Source organism: Sphaerodactylus townsendi, linkage group LG04, assembly GCF_021028975.2.
Source record: "Sphaerodactylus townsendi isolate TG3544 linkage group LG04, MPM_Stown_v2.3, whole genome shotgun sequence".
Taxonomy (NCBI): domain Eukaryota; kingdom Metazoa; phylum Chordata; class Lepidosauria; order Squamata; family Sphaerodactylidae; genus Sphaerodactylus; species Sphaerodactylus townsendi.
In genome coordinates, this window is record NC_059428.1 from 43,844,771 (window position 1) to 43,852,886 (window position 8,116).

Genomic DNA, 8,116 nt, shown 5'->3' on the forward strand with positions numbered 1-8,116 from the left:
ATAAAGCTAAAAGGTATGACTCCAAAGTTGGAAACCCTGTTTGACACCTAAGGTATACAAACATTTCAGACAAACTAGGGCATTTTATCAATTCCACTGCAAATATTTTGAAGGGATGAGAAGAATATACAGCTAGTTTGTATAGCAAGATATTACACGCAAATCTCTTGCTATGTGGAAACAGACACCATGAGGAGCAACAGAAGGTACAGGGCTTTCTTTTGAGGTTCTCTAATTTTTTCTCAGGTATTTCTGCTGGTGGCAGCCTATTCTTCATCTTTTCCCTGATAACCCATTTCACTTCTAGACAGCCACCTTCTCTGGTTATATTCTTGACATACCCTCTTTTCAAATAGTCTTATTAATGGAGACCTGAAGTGGACTTTGCCTCTAGACTATTAATAATTCAAATATCACTTTTATATGCCCAAAGTAGTTTTAAATTGTTCTTGCAACAATACCTTAATGTAGATATTCTCATTTTATAGTTAGTGACACTAGAGAAAGAAAAAGAAAGCTTAGTAAATCCAAGACCCAAACCTTCCTCTTCAACAATTAAACTATAACAGCTTACAAAATTGAGAAACGAATCAATCAGTCAGTGGTTTGGGCGCGGGGGGGGGGGCTTTCTACTGGAGGAGAAGAAATTTTCATGCATTAAAATAAGTTTTGTTTGATGAGATTATGACCATGTCAATAGACTTTTTAATTCAATTTCTGAATTCATCATGGTTTGTAAGACGTATGTTGATAGAAAGCATTACATCATGCTGGATTACATCATCTATATTGACAATAGACATTGCTAATTCATGTGGACAGCTGGACATGCCATGCCTAAACCTAGTGGCTGGCACTCAGAGAACGAGCTAGCTAATGAAATAGCAAGCTAATAAAATAGTTTTGGGGACTGCTATTTTGTTTTTAATTTGTAGCTGGGGCTGTTTTAATTGTTATTGTAAGATGCCTTGAACCAAAAGAAAAGGTGGAATATAAATGTTTTAATAAGTAAATAATAAATAAGGCATACCACAAAGATGTACAGATGGATTTGTACTCCTTTGAATAGCAATTCAAAAATGCTGTATTCCATTTCAAAATGTCTTCCCATTCAGTAGAGTACATCCACTAGTCAGGAAACAGAAAGTTCCCTTGAGTACACAGAGTTAACAAATAAGTTGTTAATGAGTTTTTAAAGTGTTTTTTTAAGTTCCAGTCAAGGAAATCAAAAGGTTTAAGTGTGATTAACTCTTTATATTATCAAACAGAATGTTCCTATGCTGAAAAAACTATCATAGTTTGAGGGAGGGCTACTAACTCCAAGTTTGAACATTCCTGGAGAATTGCGGGAAGAGCCCAGAAAGGCAGCATTTGTGGCAGGATATAATGCCATAGAGTGCACCCTCCAACGCATTCACTGTGTCCATGGGAACTAATCTCTGTTGCCTGGATATTCTGGGCCCTCCTGAAGGCTGACAACCATATTTTATTCTTAACATATGCAGACCTGTTCTACAGAATCAGTAGAATAAGAGAATGAAATGATAGAGTTCTGAGGTAGCAGAACTACTTTTGTTCAGACTGCAATTCATAAGAGGAGGTAAAATGATGCCTATGTCACCCTTCACAGGAAGAAAAAAAGCTTTCTAGCAGATAGCAAATTAGCAGCACAGTAAGAATCTTTCTCATTGATACTCTAGGTTTTTGGTGGTTGTTTCAGCTTATTGCATGGGAGAACATTCAAAATGTCTACAATTCTTCCTTGTTCTGCCTTCTGTGGTGCCTGTCCAAGCCGCCCCTGACCCTGACAGCTGGGGAGGGAAGCAGGCAGCTTGGATAGGCGCCGCAGCAGCAGGCCGGCTCCTGGCAGCAGGCTGGCTCTGTCTTTAGCTGCCTCTCCTGTGCCAACAGGGAAGAGGGGGTGGGGTGATTTTGTGCCCCCTGACATTGCATCTGGGGTCATTTGACACCCCCCCCCGTCCTCGTGGGTGCTACGCCCCTGAGAAAGAGTATCTTGTGACAATATAAAACATTAGCATTTACTGGTAGTGTTTTAACAATTCTAGGGAGTTTTAAAGGTAATAACCTCAATACAGCCAAGTGAGTTCATTTTGCTCACCTCAGCTGGTACTAATTAAAGATGAAATGTCATTAAGATGCAGAGAAGAAAGAACTGTGTTATGTCATTATTTTCAGATCATGGCAACTCAGTTACTTAAAATGTTATACTTTTTATTCTTATAAAATTACTAATTTAATGTCCAAAGGTTGTAGGGTTTTATTATGAACAGTAATTGATTTCAAAAAGTGTAATAATCATAACACAGATTGACATACACAAACATAAAAATCATAGTAGTTCACAATGTGGAATAGGCAGATTTTTTTTCAATAAACGATGAAGAGATATTTTACTTCAGAAATATATAAACAAAAATAACTGCAACATAGAGAAAGTTCCAAAACCCTCTATAAATCCATCAGTTAGTGAAATGCCATTTGGTAGCACAAGTACCAACATGGTACTTCAGGTTTGTTTTTACCATCAACCTCTCTACTTTAATTCTGGAATATACAGACTGTGCAAATTCATTAAACATATAATGGAGTGCAATAGGGTAAGACAAAGTGTAAACATCAGAGTTTCCACATGCATTAAATCTAATAATTTATCATGGTGCAAGAATGCCATTCACCAAGTCAGTTGTACACATTCAGCATCAATCCACACATCTTTGAATACTGTGGTATTGTGTTATAGCAATCATTCACCTTGTGAATTGTCTTGTCCATTCAGAAAATTCCACTGGCAAATCATTGTATTTCTCAATGGCAGTGAACAATGCGTGGATTCAACCTAGAATATAAGGCATAAATTTACTTGTAAAACAAATTGTAAAGGGGTAAATAAAGATTTACTTTTTAATTTAATTTTATTTGCTTTTATTTTTCTTACATTAGGAATACTTCCATTATTAATTTTATGGAACTCCAAGGTAGCAGAAACTGTGCAATATGGACAAAATGATCAAAGAACAAAGTGATATGGCTTGATGCAAAGAAGTCAGAGAATATACACACACAATCTACAATTTCTTTTTCCTCAATTGAATTGCATATGAATTGTCCAGGAAAGTGTGTCTGGGAAGCTTTGAAGTTAAGGGAAAATGACAAAGTTAAAAGATAGGGAGAAAAAGCGCCAAACTCCTTGAAGTGGCAGAACAGTGTTGATCACAACACAATGTCTGTCCACTTTCCGAGATCAGCAGCTCACAGAAATCTATTCTTACAGTCTCAGAAATATTTAGAAGCTAGTTCAAAAAGCAGAGTCTGAAATATAGTCATGTGACTGGAGGGTAATAAGTGTTAATGGAGCAGAAACTGTTGATATCTCAAATTCAAAGTTATATCTAACACTTCAAAAGCCTCTGTAGAAATTCAGTTCCTGTACTGCTTTTAAGAGAACTATCTGGAATTCAGCTACATACTGCTGATGTTAGAAGTGTTTTGAATTGCACCTGAAGAGGAGATATGCATCTTCACTACTCTTTTTTTTAAAAAAAAAAATGACCCCTGACATTGTTGAAGCCAGAAAAATATCCTCTCCTGTCAAAACTGCCACCCAAAGCAACTGATTCACATCACTCTATAATAAGGCTGAATTGGGGTGTTACAATCTGATAGACTTATAATATGCATATAATACTTTTCCACCATTAAATGCTTCGTATCTCAAATGCCTGACTCAAAATGCTGACAAACAGCCCCATCCAGAGGGGGCAGTGCTGTATCTGCCAGTGAAAGCAGCATGGGGTAGCACTTGCAGATTTGCCTTCCCCAGAGCACTTATCCTGGTGGCAGACGCTTAGCTGGGCCATACTGCACCCAGTGTGCACTCTGCAGTTTCGACACACACTCCCGCAATGCCCTGCCCTGCCCTGCCCCGCCCCACTACACCACACACACTTACCTTAGTTCAGCTTGAGAGTGAAGGCTGGAAAAAGTGGCCTGTTCACTTGAGGCTGAAAACAGCCTGGTGGGAATGACACTTCCCAGGAGACCTTGGGGCTCACAAGGTCTCCTGGAAAGTGTAGTTCCCACCAGGCCATTTTCAGCCTCATGAACAGGCAACTTTTCCAGCCTCCACTTTCAGGCCCCTTCCACACATGCAAAATAATTAACTTTCAATCCACTTTCAACGCACTTTGCAGCTGGATTTTATTGTGCGGAATAGCAAAATCCAAGGTAAATGTGGGGCAGGAGGCGGGGGGTGATATTCTGCTGCAGACTTATAGCTTTGAGCAGTAGGCTGATGCAACTGCCGCTTTGTGCCTGGCCCACTGGTTGGGGCTGCCCAATATATCTCTATGGCCCCAGTCATCACTTTCTTTGTAACATACATTTGTTTCTCTTATAGAGAATCACCGAACAAAACTATCTAAGCATTTTGGTGCTTCTAAAGCTGACAGAATAAGTCTGTTTGGGTGCTGTGTGGTTAGGGTTAGGGTTAGGGTTAGGGTATATAATATACTCCACTTGCTTTCCCAACATCAGATCCTCTGAAGATGCCAGCCACAGATGCAAGCGAAACGTCAGGAGAGAATGCTGCTAGAACACGGCCATACAGCCCGGAAACCACACAGCACCCAAGTGATTCCGGCCGTGAAAGCCTTCGACAATACATAGAACAAGTCTGGTCTCCCTCCAAGAGTCACTGTGCTGTTCAAGTGTTCAAACACTTCTAACCAACCTTTCCCCCCATTAAACGAATTTGCTGATGTAATTTCAGATTCTCTGTCAATTTTTGGGAACTCTTGAAGAACATGTTAGATATCAGAACATGTGAGGTGGATGTTGTCCCCATCTTCAAGAAAGGCAGATCCAGGTAACTACTGACTTGTCAGCTTGATGTCCATACCTGGTAAGGTTTTAGAACAAATCTTCAAACAAATCTTGGCTGTAGTTACTAAGAGCTAGCATGGGTTCTTCAAAAACAAGTCAAGTCAGACAATCTTAATTATGTATATTGCTTACTGATGTTTTGTACATATTGAAAACCACCCTGAACCAGAAGGGCAGTATAAAAATTGCATAAATAAAAAAATAACCTTATCTTTTTGAGATAGAGTTACTACTTTGTTGGGTCAAGGGAATGCTGTGGACATAGTATATCTTGATGTCTGTAAGGCTTTTGATAAGGTTCTACATGATATTCTTGTTGACAACTTGGTAAAATATGGTTTGAATCCTACTACTGTTAGGTGAATTTGTCACTGATTGACAGAACATACCCAAAGTGTGCTTGTTAATTGTTCCTCATTCTCTTGGGAGAGGAGTGACAATTGGAGTGTCTCAGGAATCTGTCCTGGAATCTGTGTTGTTCAACATCATTATAAATGATTTGATGAAGAAATAGAAGAGATGTTCATTAAATTTACAGTTCATACTTAATTGGAAGAAGAAGCAAATACACTAGAAGACAGAATCAAGCTTCAGGATGATTTTGTCAAGCTGGAAAACTTGGCTAAAACTAAAAGAATGAATTTCAACAGTGATAACGTTCTTCATTTAAGTAAGAAAAATCAAATTCATAATTATCGGATGAAGGACACTTATCAGCAGCATTGCATGTAAAGGATTTAGAGATCTCTGTAAATTCTACATTGAAGATGAAGAAGTGATGCAGTACCATTTCAACCCAATGGGTTGAAATTAAATCAAAAGAATGTTGGCTAAACACTAGGAAGAACTTCCTGTTAGAGCAGTTCCCAGGTTAAACAGACTTCTCAGGGGTGATGGACTTTCTTTCTTTGGAAGTTTTTAAGCAGAGGCTAGATGGTCATCTGACAGTAGATCTGATTCCATAACTCATTATGAATTTAGGCAGATTGTGAGAGAAGGGCAGGAAGGGATGAATCAGTGCTTGGCTTTTGTGGCCCTTTCTCACTTGCCCAGGGTAATGCCAATTGCCACTTTGGTGTAAGGAAGGAATTTTCTCCCAGGCCAAATTGGTTCAGGAATCTGGAAGGGTTTTTTTGTCTGAACATACAGCAGGGGGCTACTAGGGAAGTGGGGGTGGACGAAATTACTCCCCTATGTAGGCGTTTGGATTAGACCCTTAGAGTTTCTTCTAGCTCTATGTTCCCATAAACAATATCAATAGAAAGCACATGGACTCAAAAAAACCCAGTCTAGTGTCTCATGATCTTATTCACAATCTTTTGACACCGGAGTTAGAAATTCTTTCTCCAGTAAAATATGAGTCCAGTACCCTGCACCAGAGGTAACCAAATTGTAGAGGTGACACAATTTCCTGGTTCTTCCCATGGGACAGGGAGCTAGAAAGAACCAGTGGCAGGGGGAAAAAAGAGTCTATGAGATAAGAGAAACCTAAGTTTGTCTGCTCATGATTCTGTTCAAGCCTATACAATAGGGCTATTCCCAGTAACACAAGAAAGAAAGAAACCGAATAGCTTCCCTCTCAGTACCAGAGATAGCGTGACTTGCCTGTATTGGTGACTTGCCTGAGGAACTCCCTCTCTATTTCTCTGATTACCTTAATGGGTACCAGATTTAAAACAGTATTGTATTCCCAGGCATTTGGTGAAGTTTAATTAGGATTTGCCATAATTATAGATTCAACTATTTTATAGCTGAGCTTTTATATTGTTTTAGGGCTCTTTTTCTTGATTCTTAATCAGTTGCAAATTATCTTGAGATTTTTACATTAGTCATGGGGTAGAAATGTTTTAAGAAGACAAACCTCTGAGGGGTTGTCAGGCAGCTGCAGGTGGCTGGAAAGTTATTGCCATAGCCTACAATGCCTGGTTCTCTGCCAGCCAGATTGCCTAGCTGATCCTTAATGCCATTATTTTGTAGCGACTGTAATCATTCCAGCATTTTAATTGTTTTAAAATCTGTTTTTGTACTGGTTTATAATTTGCTATCATAAGCCACCCCACCAGGTCAGAGTTTTTGCCCAAAGGCAGTGTACAAATTAAGTAAATAAATAACAAATAAAAATGGGATCCCAAGGTTTCATGCTAGATTGCTTCCCATGTATAAACAGAGCAAGTCACAGTTGGAGACTGCAGACTGTGATGTGCTGATTCATACAGAATAGCGCATGATAGTGGACCCTCTGGGCTTTCAGAAAAAAGCACTGTAGATTTATCCTAATTAAAGGTGATACAATATATTTCCTAATTCCTATGCTCTAATCTTTCAGCATATAAAGTCACATTTCCTTACTTACCTAGCCACTTTCATCTCTCAGGAGTTTAGGAAATTAATTGAATGTTTTATAAATTCTTGAGAATATGAAAAGCTGCAACATTAGGGTGATTGATATACATGTCATGTACGTAATGGAATCTGCACTGATATCTGGTAAAATGTGCCACAAATTTCAATGCAATGAATATGTGGTTAATGAAACCTTTTATCTAAATCAATGTGTACAGTATAGCTTGTCTGTATCAGCATTTTTCAGAAGACTTTCAGTACTGCATTATTACCACAGGCTTCTTCTTCATAAAAGAAAATAATGCTCACATAGGCAAGATAAAGCTCTGCTGAATTCACCAACCTTAGTAAGATGAGGATGTCTATCTCCAAGGAAGCTGCTTTAGTGAACCTGTTAAGGTAAAAGTATCTTGTTTTAATTTATTTATTTATTTGTTTAAATATTTATATTCAACCTTCTCTATGATCTAAAGTAGCTTACAATAAAACTTAAAACATTTTCAGGTAAAACCAAAAATAAAATAGTAAACCCCAGATCTCCCCCCCACCTTAAAAGAGCCCTATCATAAAAATGCTCTCAAAAGCTTTGGCAAACAGGCAGACCTCACTGCATCTCCTGAAGATCTTCAATTAGGGTACCCCCACACCAGGGAGCCCATACCACAGAGTCAGAACTATGAAGAAAATGGCCCAGGCTCTGGTTAATACCGAAAGGGCCACCCTAAAAGGTGGGATAGACAATAGATGACAGTTTGATCACTGTGATTAGTGCACAGGGACATATGGAAGAAGAAGAGGGGGAGGAGGGGGAGGAGGAGGAGGAGGAGAAGGAGGAGGAGGAGGAGAAGGAGGAGAAGGAGGAGGAGGAGGA

General features: G+C 38.9%; 1 long non-coding RNA gene across 1 annotated transcript; it reads right to left on the bottom strand.

The window, feature by feature from the left end:
* Nucleotides 1-2,280: 2,280 nt before the first annotated feature.
* LOC125430483 lies at nucleotides 2,281-7,639 on the bottom strand. Its single transcript, XR_007244176.1, has 3 exons — nucleotides 7,589-7,639; nucleotides 5,292-5,372; nucleotides 2,281-2,857 (listed from the first exon to the last, which is right to left on the bottom strand). It is a non-coding gene; the product is annotated as an uncharacterized LOC125430483 (long non-coding RNA).
* Nucleotides 7,640-8,116: the final 477 nt, after the last annotated feature.